General features: G+C 47.2%; 1 long non-coding RNA gene across 1 annotated transcript; it reads left to right on the forward strand.

Moving 5' to 3' along the window:
- The first annotated feature begins 1,595 nt into the window (after positions 1-1,595).
- LOC119244628 (uncharacterized) lies at positions 1,596-11,075 on the forward strand. The gene is made up of 4 exons (XR_005125092.2): positions 1,596-2,133; positions 4,165-4,303; positions 4,707-4,841; positions 10,632-11,075. It is a non-coding gene; the product is annotated as an uncharacterized LOC119244628 (long non-coding RNA).
- The last annotated feature ends 1,877 nt before the right edge of the window (positions 11,076-12,952 follow it).

Genomic DNA, 12,952 nt, shown 5'->3' on the forward strand with positions numbered 1-12,952 from the left:
TTCTTCATCTCCCTGCTCTTTCAGGTTTGAAGAGTTTGTGAAATCAGCTGTAAATCCTGTAAAGTCAAAGCCTGTGCGTTGCAGCCTCACTGGATTGCTTCAGAACGTCAGACTGTAGTCAAATTAAAGGCAGTTTCTTTCTGTTTTCAAAGAACGTGCCATGACTAGGATCAGAAAAATCATCTTGATCCTTGCTTATGTGGTTCCAAAGGCTGGACTTGTATGTTGCGGATGATTATTGGACAAATGGGAGAAAGAGAAGGGGGAGGCAGCGCAAACATGGGTGCCAGAGGAAAGCGATGGACAGAGCTATCAGGCATGGTGTGGCAGAAAGAACAAGGATTTCTAGCCGTCTCAGACAGCTAGGAGGCGTTGCACAAGATCCTTAGGGTCGCTGGGCCTCAGATTCCTCTCTGTAAAACCAGGGGGTTGGATGGAATTATTTATGGCACCTCATGGCTCTGACACCAGGCACTATTTATCAATCCTCAGCCCAGAGTCTTCCCACATTTCCTTGGATTAGATGGAAAATTCCTCTCCCTTGCCGATAAAACACCTATTGATTTTTTTTCCCCGTCTGGCATAGGGGAGTGAGACAGCTCTTTCTTTCTCTGAAGACAGAGATAAAGCAAAAAAGCAAAGGCAAATTACCCCTGTAAAGCAAATTACCCCGTACCCCTCCCCTCTTCTTTGATGCTGTAAGGTTCAGGCCAGAATGCTAACCAGCATTTGTCCCCAGGTGGTGACTCATGCTCCTCAGATCTTAGAAATGTGCAGTTGGAAGGTTCTGACAGCCCGTGCAGTCCTCTCTACACTGAGGAAACAAAGCTCGCTAGATGGCAAGTGACCCTGAACTAGGCAGTGATGAATAAAGCCTCGACGGACATCCAGGATGCGCGGAACTCAATGACGCTTCACCACAGAAACCATTCCAGGACGGCTTATTATGGGCTGCTCGGATAACATAATTGGCCCCTTATTTAACGACGATTAGATAATCCTGCTAGCGTCTTGCATGTCTGATTGGAGTTTACGTGAACCTCAATTAAGCCATCAGGCAGGCTTTCCCGCACCCAGCGCGGCTTCCGGCACGGGGCGTCCCCCACCCTTTGTAAGGCGACGCGGCCGATGATTGGCGGCTTCGGCAGCCAGCCAATGGCGAGCCCGGGGAGGCGGGGCGGGGCGTGCGGGGCGTGGCGTGGCGTGCGGGGCGGGGCCTCGGGGAGGCGCGTGGGCGGTGGAGGGCTACGCGGGGGGCCGGCGCTGTTGCCGTGGTTACCGCACGCCGGCTGCTGCTGCAGAGCTGTAAATACCGTCTCTGACCTCCCTCCGCCCAGCAGCCAGGGTGCCGTCTTGGAGACTGGCTAGCACGTCAACGCCACCTCGGGGCCTTGCGACAGTGTATGATTTTAGGGCTCTCGTTTCGACTCTGGCCAAGCGCGTGAGTGTCTGTGCAAGGCTTCCCGACAGGCCTCGGATGGATGTGGCTCAAAGAGAAGCTGCTTTCCCGGCCGCTGACGTGCTTCCCGCAAGAGTCCAGAGTCGTGATGTGCTGGCGCTCGGGTGGGGGTGGGGGTGGGGGTAGAAACACCTGCTTCTCGTGTCCTGACAGGGCCCATGATCGCCCAACTGGACAGCGACGGGGACACACGTGCCACCTCCTCCAGCAATGATCCCAGCATCGTCCACTCGGCCCGGGATGCAAGGGAGAGGGAGTCCTCCTGGAGTCCAGGGTTCCAGAAAACCCTGGAGCTGGGGTGCACACAAGGACGGCCACGCCCCACTGCACCCCAGGGCGTCGCCCCCAGCCTCCGGCTTGCTGAGCCTCTCTAGAGGATGGGCCTACTGAATGGGGTGGACCAAGACCCAAGTGCCAAGTATTCAGTGGGCTTGTTGGATCACCTGCCTTTCTGCATCTGTGACTCTGCTTGCCGCCCCCCGTGGAGAGGACTGCACAGCTGGCCAATCAGGGTGCAGTCGTCGCTAATATTCTTTCCCCAGATCATTCACAGACGTCACAATCCCTGTTCTCATGACGGAAACCAGGACAAACGCACATGGCATGATTAACCTCCATCTTCCAGCAAAGCAGAGAATGAAAAGCTGAAAGTAAAAATGAACCCTTTTGTTAAGGTCAGTCCTCTCCTTAAGTGAATAAAATTCTCACCTAGGACTTGTCTTCAGTCTTAAGAGGGACCACTGACAAAGTATGAAGACACAGACCAACTTATGACTTGCATCAAGTAGAAAATGGACCCATTTGAAATATAGCAATTTTGTAATCTTAATTTCCGTAGAAGGCGATTGTAGGTTAGAGTAGGAAGGGGCTGGAAGGGCAGGAATCTACACCGGAGGCCTCTGAGATAAGGTAGATGAACTTTGTAGTACACTATACCGCCTCGCATTCCTACGCTTTACAAACAATGCTTTCATCTTTACCTCTGTGCTCAAAACACTAAGATGATGCCTGGTTTTGCCCTAAAGTACTGAAAACACTAGCTCCTGCCTCTGCAATATGAGAACAGATCTCTAATTAGACCAATCAAAACCGCTGTGTTGGTCGGTTTCCCTGCTTAGCCCTGCCCACAATACCTTGCTCTCATCCATGTAACTCTTTCCTAGCCTGCAAATCCAACATTCCCATACACATCGGGTCAGTGCCAGTTCAGCCCTTACCTGCATTTGCCTCATTAAGTACTAGTATAAAGAGCCTTTCAAAGGTGATAGTTTTGTCCAGTCCTGGGTAACAGGCCTTTGGTTCCCACAGGGGCTGGTCTGGCCTTTATGTGGTCCTTGGTTTGTATAGCAGCTAGTAAAGATTGGAGGAAAAGGAATTTACCTATAGTCAGCAGACAGAATGAAGATGAGGTGGGGAAAGCTGAGGTACCTTTCAGGTTGGCATTGTAACAGCTGAGACCCATTTGGGATTTGTCCTAAACTCCATAATAACCCCAGACAAGGCACTAATTTGGAGCTGTGTTTTTTTTTCTGTCAATTTTTGACTGGCCATGTCTAGCCAAGGAAAAGGAGGTAGAGAAAGCACGCCAGGAGCAATTTGCTAAATAAGACAACTCAGCAAATAAGGCTGAGTCTGAAACTGAGGCACTCCTGAAATTGCAATTAGTGTGGAAATGAAGATCTTTTCAGAAGAGAAAATGGCCCTAGGGCTTATTCTCTATTGTCTCTCCCATGCCCTGGCACCCACCCAGACAGCCCTGAGACAGCCCCTTGGCTCACAGGCTTGTGAATACCCAGCCAGGATAAGGAGGGCAGTCACCACCTCACCTTCTTCTGAAGGGCCACAATGCCTATGGGAGCAAAACCCAGGCCCTGTGAGGCTGGCAGCAGGCAGGTCCTCAGCGTCTACAAACATTTGGGCACAATTTGTTGCAGACCCTTGAAGGCAAATCCTTTAGCCAAATCCAGGAGGGCTTAAAATGGTGTCTTCTGAGAGATTGTCTCTTCCTTCTCCAAGGAAAGACTGGAAACTACCTAAAAAGCCTCTGAACTAAACTACCTGAAGAATAGGTGTTCTCCGTGGGAAGGCTGGGAATATTCTCATTCACCAAATCATGAGATGAAGAACTGGGGAGGAGTCAGGAAAGTTCTGAAAAGCATAGGTCTGTCAGGAGGCAAGGAGTGTGGGGATGAAGGGGCCACTTATGTGTGTTTATGAGTCCGTGTGTTGGGGCAGAGGTCAGGAAGGCAGTGAAGCAAGTTTATACTAGCTGCAAAGTGTATTTTCAACCACTTTTGGTCCCATTTTATTGATTTTTATTAATGAAGTATCATTGTTTTATACTTTTTTTTTTCTTTCGTTTTTAAAGATTTATTTGTTTGTTTGTTTATTTTTTTATTTATTTATTCAAGCACTGGGTACAGTCAGAAGCGCGGGAGGGTGAGAGAATTCACCAGAGCCAGAGCGGGGAGCAGAGCAGGCAGAAGGACCGAAGTACACTGCTGAGGGGAGCAGCGGGCGGCAGGAGAGGTCTGCGCGCCATGTGGGACCCTCCTCTGGTGGCCAGGGAGCAGCCGGGGATCGAACTGGTGCTGCAGAGGCTGTGGGCAGCTTCGCAACCCAGCGCTCAACCGCTGCGCCACCGGGGAGGCCCAATGTTTTATACTTTTTTTGATATTTTGACAATATAGTATTCTCCCCCTTAGGTGTAGCTCTCCCTCTACCAAAGCACCCATAATAATAAGAGGCCAAGAGAAAGTCAAGGATGCTCTCCAAAGCCAGTTGTCATCAATGTCCGGACAGAAATCATCTCTTCTGGTGGGGCCACCATGGTTCCTAGTACAGGTGTGCTACCCTGCCCCCATCCCGTGGGGGTCTGCAAAGTCTCCTGGGTGGGACAGAAGGACTCCTGACCAGAGCGGGCTGTGGCCACAAAAGAAATAAATTCCCAGTGCTGGCCCAGTGGAGAGTTCCTGGTACTCTTCTAGCTCCAGGCGGCAGTTTGAGAAGTACACATCCCCTGTCCCCAGATTATGGGCTATCTAGGACTTGGAGTTAGACCTAGGATGAGTCCTGACTTCAGCTCTTTTGTCTGGGATGCTGGGTAGTTCTCTCTGAAATAAAATGTGGAAAATGAGTTTTAGCAAGATAGGGTCATAGTGAGGATTACTGAGATAAAACGAAACACAGCTCAGGTGCTCAGCCCTCTCAGAGTCTTTTTTTTTTTTTTTCTGTCAATCATCTTTAGAAGCTGAAGTGGGTAATTGTGCATTTGTAAAAGGAAGAACCCAAGATATCCAGAAACCTGTGCTCTGGCTCCAGCTCTGGCCGGTTCTGTGGTCTGGGGAAGGCCTTTCCTTCTCACAAATGCAGTCTCCTGCAGGTAAATAGAGGAACCTGAATCTGACACCTTCTTCCAGCCTGCAAGCTGCAACACTCCAAGATGTGTGGCTCTGGCAAGAGGCCATTTGTAATGGTTCCACTGAAGAGAGGAAACAGGAGGCAAGGCAATGTGTCACAAAGGGGGTTTTCAGCGGTTATCTCTAGAGTTGGTGGGTGTTTGTGGGTTAACATGCTGCATCTTTTGCGAAGCTATGCTAATATCCAAACTCTCAACCTTACTCACACATAGCAACCCAACCTCCACAAGGCCCTTGAAAGGCAGGGGTGTCCCTCACACGGTGGCAGACAGGTTAGTGATTTCTAGACATGACTGAGCTTCAGGTTCACCTAGGAATTTGGTAAAAGCACAGATTCTTAGGCCCACTGTATTCTGGTTGATTTAGAATCACTGTGGGTGAGCTCAGGAGTCCGTATTTTTTATCAATCACCCCAGGGGATACCAACACCCATATAAGCTCTTTCTTTTGAGACCCACCAGAGCAGGAAAGTGAAGGGTGTGAGATAGGACACATATTCATTCTCCTCCATGTCTGAGCAGCATGACAAAATGACCTCCTGAAGTGGGCATCTTTGACTAAAAATGTCCCCACACCCTACTAGACAGATGACAGCTGTGACCAGGCCCTGTACATTGGCTTCTCAGGTGCTTCGCTCAGTGGCTCGGGAGCAACTCCCTTGAGAGACACAGCACCCAGCAGTGTGAAAGAAGAGTAGAAAGGTGATAAGGGGCTATATTTTCACTAGGGCGGCCATAATACTTTAGCATAGGCTGGGTGATTTCAACAGCAGAAATCTCTTTTTTTCACAGTTCTGAGGCCAGACGCCCGGGATTAAAGTGTTGGTAGGTTTTGTGAATATTTATATGTTGATGGTCTTTCATTTCTGTCTGCATATTAACTTTTAATGTGCGATTTTAAGAGACTATTTTGACACCTGTAAAAAATCAAAATATTACTTTTTCAAGGCATTTCAAAAAATATATTTATATTACAGGCTGCAGGTACTTTATTCATATGTATATTTATATTAATATACAGAGGTTTCTTCTAAGGCTTCTTTTTTGGCTTGTAAATGGTCTCTTTCTCCTGGTGTTTTTTGCGTGGTCTTCCCTTTATATGTGCCTGTGTCCTAACCACTCCCTTGTCTTCTAAGAATACTAGTCATGATGGATTAGGGCCCAGTCCACTGATCTAATTTTAACTTAATTCCTTCTTTAAGGAGCCTATCTCCAAATATAGTCACATTCTGAGGTAATGAAGATTTTGAGTTCAAATTATGAATCTTTTTTTGAGGGGGGGGACACATTTCAGCCCCAAAGTAGGCGCACACTCGGGCGGTTTGTTGAAAAGGAAGGGACATGGGCCCAAAAGGTCAGGATGGGCAAAGCCGCCTTCCCTTCCTCTGTTGACCTAGGGCCCACCTGGCCTTCCTGTGCACCCACCTCTGAGGGCTTACCACCTCTATTTGGCAGGGCTCTTCCAAAGGGCTCTTCCTGGGCTCTCTGAAGTTCTCTCCTAGTTCACATCCCATTTCTTCTTCACAAAGATCTTATGAGGCAGGCAGGCATGTTCATCATCATTTTTCACAGAAACAAGTCTGGAGAAGTGCCATGGTTGACACCCACCAGAATAATGTTCTTTCCAAAGTCATTCTGGATACTGCTGTTCACACTATGTCCTTTTGGTGGGCTTCCAGGGCCTTAGGTTGTAATGTTATAAGGACAGAAAGCTAACAAGGTTCATGCCAAGAGATAATCCTTTTTTTTTTTTTTAAATGAACTCTCACACACTCTCGAGAGGTAGCCCTGAGAGGATAAAGCCTATTGTAAGCCTGAGTGTTTTCCCTTGTAAGCCTGAGTGTTATCCCCTAATTTGCCCTATTATAAGCATGGAACTTGCTTACTTCATTAAAATATATGTTCCATTTGCTTTGGTGTGAGTGGTGAGAAGCTGAAGAGTCGAGGGAATCAGGCCAGCTCATGTTAGGCTGGGCCCTAGGGCCAGGGCCTCTGGAGGTAGGCGGCTGATCTGGGAATTAGTGGAGGATGCGGAGGATTCAATTCATTTCATGAGCTATGAAGAAGGGAATCATTGTCCTAGGTCAAAACCAAATAGTCTTTGCTGTCACTTGACAAAATATAGAGGAAAACAGTTGTCACTAGATGATGATGTGAAGATATGAGCAGAGAAGCAGAGATGTGACATCAAGGTTCTCAGTGATGGCAGAAGAAGTGGGACAATAGACAGGGAGTTGGGGAGGGAGTATGGGTATCCCAAGTTGTGTGTGTGTGTGTGTGTGTGTGCACATACACACACGCACTGTTTCTTTGGACACATAGTGCATATTCTGATTTGCAGATCTTGTTCCCTGGAACCTGAGCCGGTGACAGTTCTGTGCTATTCACAGAATTCCCAGGGCTGGGGACTCTTAGAGGTCGCCATGCTGCAGGTGGCTGATGACCAATGGGAGGAAATGACAGAGTCACCAATAAGACAAGCTCATTGCCTACAAGTTCTTCTGAAGTGTTAGAGGAACAATAAGCAGCTAACTCTGAGCCCATGTATGACATCCTGAACAAACTCCATCCCCATCTCATACTGAAGAGCTCTCAGGTGCTGAAGAGATCTCAGGCACTCAGGATTACAGCTCCCAGCATGCCACAAACTTGATTTCTTGAATGGGGGCTGCTGGGAATGAGGTGTGGAGCTAACTAAGCAGTTACGCTTGGCTTATAACCGAACATGAGTACTTACTGTTTTTCTGGCTTCTACTTGTACTTGATACTTGGAGGAGATATGAAGGAAAGTCATGTAGAGAGACACTAGGAAGGGATTCTTGGAAGAGACACATTGGTGAGAGACATTCGGGGAGGCTGTTCCTGGTCCTTGGCTGAGCCATTAGCTTGGCAGCCATTAGCTTGATGTGGCGTAATTTGGATTTTGAATGTCTCTCTCTGTCCCAGCTCTGTGGGACCTGCCTAATCCCTTTCTTGTGGTTCCCCACAAGAAGTTACCTTAGACTTGTGGAAAGCTTTTGGCCCTTAGTAGCCCCACTTTGGGCCCAGCCTATTTTACTGGGTGTTTGTTCATGAAGGGATAGGTAATTTTTGGAGTTTTTGTTGAAACTATTACTTGAAATCCTTTCAAATGTGCAACCAGTTCTGTTAAAAATCTGTCACACTAAGAGTCTGCTTCCTTTGCTTTCATACATGCAAATGACGGTATCCCTTTTAGACCATGCACCCCTTAACAGTTTGGGGCCCCTCAGTACCCCTCAGTCCTGTGCTGACAGCGTTTCTGCATTACTGCGAGAGTGAGAAGGCAGGTTTAAGTCCATTCTGCAAAAAACAGAAACCAGAAGCAAGTGGGCAGACTGATTACATGCCACCACACCATAGGCAGTGGTGGGTGGCAGTCAGGGGCTCTCAAGTGGAGAGTGGCCATCCTGACACTTAGCTGTTGCACAGACTGACAGATTTGCAAAAAGGAGCATTCATGGACTGTTTAGGCTAATCGGAGAGTGCTTCCTTATATATGGTCTGTCAGGTCACAGGGGATAAGGTTCTTGAGGCGACTAGACAAGGAGGTCTTGTTTGGTGCCATCTCACTTCAAGATCATGGCTCCATGCCCTGAGCACAGTCATCAGTATTTCTGAAGAAAAAAAAAAACCCTGTTGCAGGAGAGACTTGGGCAACCCAAAGTCTGGGCCCCTCAGTCATTTTGTAAATGGTTCTCTCAAAAGAACCCAAGGGCAGGTTGCTCATTTGTTTGTTTGTTTTTTTAATCCTTATGCTAATCAGGGCATAATGACAGCTTCTTTCTTGCTTCCAACCAGGCTCATAGAACTAGCTTTGGATTCTTGAACTTGCTATCACCCAACCTGAAATCCCCCAGCAAGTAGGATTAAAATCCCCCTCTGCCCCAACTGAGTCCTGGAGCTTTGGCCAAAAGAAGAGAAAAAGAGAAAAGCTGACAGGGTGGAGGGGCTGCTTCTTGGGGAGCTTGCCAGAGAGGCTCCAGATTTAGTGAGAAGTCCCTCATCTGTCACTTCTGTCCCCAAGGGGCCAGTGCCTGAAGTGGTGTGGGCAATTGGCCTACAGGTTCCAGCCTAGAAATCCTCCTGGCATCTGACAGGGGTGTCAGATCAGTCCAGGGAATAAGGAGGGGTGCTGCACTGACCTGGCTGGGGTGGGGGAGCAGCACGTTAGGGAAAAGCCCTGAATGGGGGGCAGCAGGGGAGCCTCAGCAGGCTGGGACAGCCGCCAGCAGACAGCTTTGTTTTGCTGTGGCAGTTGCTTGTGATACTTCTCTTTCCTGAGACGCCAGCTGAGGGGAGCAGGGGAGGGGGGCAGAGGCAGGAATGAAAGGGAAAGGCTGCAGACACAGTAGAGAGAGGGATCCACATTTGGCACAGCTGCGGGGCAGGGCCTGCCTTGCCACCCGCCCCCTCAGATCTCCTCCATCCACCCTTCAGATCTCATGGCCAGGGGAGCAGATGTCTTGCTTGAGAGACCCCCCTATCAAGAACTCCCCTCACCCTCTCCTCCTCCCTGAAGCATGGCAGGGCTGGCTGCCAGTCTGAGAAATGGCCTGCCAGCTGTTGGCTCCCTCGGGGCACTGGCCCTGACTCTGCTTTGTGTGTGCCAGGAGGCAGGTGCTGTGGAGGGGGTGTAGCTCCCTGCAGCTTGAGGCCCAGGGGCTGGAGTGTATAGGCCAGGGGCAGAGGGGCTGTTGGTGATAAAGGGACAACAGATTGTTGAGACGAAGGGCAGCTGCCTCTTTAGGATTCAGGTCTGGGGAGGTAAAGGAGGATCCCCCATGAGCAACAGCAACAACTTGGACAAAATATTGGACAGACAAGGCAACAGTCTTGGACTAAATCTGAGATTCCACATTATTCCACTTCCAATTTCAAAAAAGCCTTCAATCATGGTTTCCTTTCCAGGTTTCAGACTTTCCCAGGGCAACTAACAAGAGGAATTTGTAAGTGCCTGGAGACATTTCTTAGGCTGGTCTGGCAAAACCTGCTTTGAAGTGAACCCTGAATTCTGCTGGGAACCCCAAGAGAGACGGCTCTGCCGGCAGGACTCCTCCAGGCTTTAGGCCTCTTGTGGGCTGGGGACACTTGTTATCCACCTGACCTGCCTTAGAATCCCCTCAGACACCTTCCTGATGGTGGGGAGAGCAGCTGCCGGCTGTGAGGTCACCATGGTGACCGGTGACAGCTGGCAGTCCCACCTCCATCCCCCAGCCTGCCAGGCTTGCTCCCAGGCCCCCTGGCCCCCTCGGAGCCCCAGGACTGTAAGGCCTGCCCACTGGCTGCCTTGGGGAGCTTCCTTTTAGTGACAGATTTCACTCTGGCAGCCCTAAGCTGAGGCAAATGGGCATAAAAGTGTCCCTGGAGGAAAACTCAAAGGCATTACAAATGTAAAGTATTGCTATTGTTATTAATAAAACTGAACTCATTACTCAGGAGATAATGAAAATCATGATGTTAAAAGAACTGAGCCTAGTCGAATATCCTAATTCTCCTCTTGAGTGTCCCCAGACCTGTGACTCACTCATTTATCTAATCTTTCTGGTGTCCGGCTGAAATCTTTGTTTTATTTTAAGGCCAATTATTGATATTTTCATTTTTATCGTAAGTGAAGAAAGACTGATAAACTCCAATCTCAAAAATCCTCAGTTATTTCAAGTCTTTTTTTTAAGCTAAGCAACCTTAATTAATACGACTAGTGCTTTTTAATAACGAACATCTTTTTTCTTTCAGAATGACATTGTCATATCTGCTCAATAAATTAACATCAAATGGCTCATGTCACTCTTCAAGTCCACTTGCCAATAAAGAAGGAAAAGAAGTGAGGATTAGAGGAAGGCTAGGGGAATCATCTTGCAACTATCAAGAGGACCAACACCCAAATTTCAAAGTGTGTTACTTTTGTGCTTTTTGAGAGCCTATTTTCTATATCTCTGATCACCTCTAGTGCTCTTTTCTGAATCCCTTCTAGTTTTCAATGTCTTTTTTATGGGTGTTAATCACAATTACTCATCATTCTGATCAGTGTTCAAGGGAGTAACAATATATCATATAAGAATTACTTTCCATTCTCTGCAAGTCATATGAGTATCCTTTATTAGAACCGTGGCTAACTCTTTTTTTTTGCTTCTAATAACACTAACTTGTTATTTCACATTCAGCCTGTGGTTAGCTAAGACTCCAGGATTTTTTTTTTCCTGTCTTCTATTCTTGTGCTTAGCTATCAAGTATTTTTGTATTACTTTGAACTCCACCGTTTCATTGAAATTTTTTTTGTGTGAAATCACAGTAAACACACACAAAATGTACATATTAGAAGTGTACAACTTGACACATTTTCATAAACAAAAAGGGCCCATCCAAACGGCATCCAGATTAAGCAACATTCCAGTATCAGTAACACAGAAGCCCTTCCTTGTCCCCGACCCCCTACGCACCACTATCTAGATTACTAATTTTGTAGGTTAATTTAGCCAGTTTTTATTCCTTACAAAATGTCATAGCCTGGTCTGTGCTGTCATGTTTCGGTTTTATTCACATTGCCCTTCATTTTTCCTCTCCTTTATTAAACCTTCCTCATTAGTAGGCCTGCGAACCAAGGTATTTCAGTCTAGGACCTGTCAGTGTTGACAATGACTAAGCGACATAGTCCCAACGACATGCCAGATATCTGACTAGAATTTTACTTGAACCATGTAATGGTTACTTTGTCCCTTTTATTCTTCAAAAGTCACCATCTCCTCCCCAGGTTAATTTATATTCATATCAGGGTAAGAAGACATTGTGTGTGTGTGTGTGTGTGTGTGTGTACCTTTAACTCTATGAGGAATCATTTTTGCTACCATGAGTTAAATGACTGTGGAATTGTGGTTATGAATAGGGAGAATACCTTTTTTTTTTTTTTTTAAAGATTTATTTACTTATTTTATACAAGAAGCGGAGTGCAGGCCAGATGCACGGGAGGGCGAGAGGATTCACCAGAGACAGAGCGGGGAACAGAACAGGCAGACTGATGAAATACACTGCTGAGGGGAGCAGCGGGCGAGATAGGAGAGTTCTGCTGTGCCATATGGGACCCTTGTTGGCAGGCCAGGGTCGAAACCGCGCTGCAGAGGCTGCGGACAGCTTCACAGCGCAGCACTCAACCGCCTGCACCACCAGGGGAGGCCCAGAGAACACCTTTAATCCAAGTGTTCAATTCAGTGTTTAACCTCTAGTTGTGGTTTGTGCAGTTGATCGGGCAAGTATTGGAGGCAGGAAGAGGAGTGCTGATGGCTCCCAGGAGCACTTCCCAGCCTTTTCACAACACGGCACCATAGAAAATGGTAATTTTTATGTGACAAACTGGGGTAAATGGAGAAAATATTTTTGAAGTACTGGATGATAAAACATAAGACTGTTTTTCATCATTCAGATATGGACAACAATTATGTGTATGTTAAAATATAAACAGATATAATACATTATAGGTATTTATGTATTTATATAATATATATTTACATTTAAGGACTCTAACAACACTTCCTTTTCTTTGTGTCATCTATTATGTTGATTTTTATGTGAGTGATGGTGTGAGTAAAATTTCAAATCCAAAGTAATTTATTTCATATCAACAATTTCAGAATGGAGAAGTTCTAATTTGCAGAAAAAATATGCACTGGTAGAGCAGTGCTTCATCAGATAGCTCAGACAGCACTAAAGCTCATATCATATCATATCATTCAAAGTTAAAACTGAAATTTTAAAATATATGTGAAGCTAGAGATTGACCTTCTTTGGGTTGCGGGCCATGCTATTGGGGCTCATGGAACAGAGTCCCAGCATCTCACCATGCTTGTCCGCGTACAGCAGCTGCAGACGTGTGGCTGGTTGCCCAAGTCCATGGCCAGGTTGTGGAGGCAGAGCCACAGGTGTGGGCTTGTTCATTGTGCTCATAAGCATGCTGCCTGTAGACAGGGGACAGGCCATCAGACCCCACCTTCCTGAAGGCCCTCTATGGAGCCTTAGGTGAGGCTACATCAGTGCCAGGTCCTGCTCTGCTGCCCCTGAAGGAT

This window comes from Talpa occidentalis, unplaced genomic scaffold (assembly GCF_014898055.3).
Source record: "Talpa occidentalis isolate TD23 unplaced genomic scaffold, MPIMG_talOcc4v2.1 talOcc4.14, whole genome shotgun sequence".
NCBI classification, from domain to species: Eukaryota; Metazoa; Chordata; class Mammalia; order Eulipotyphla; family Talpidae; genus Talpa; species Talpa occidentalis.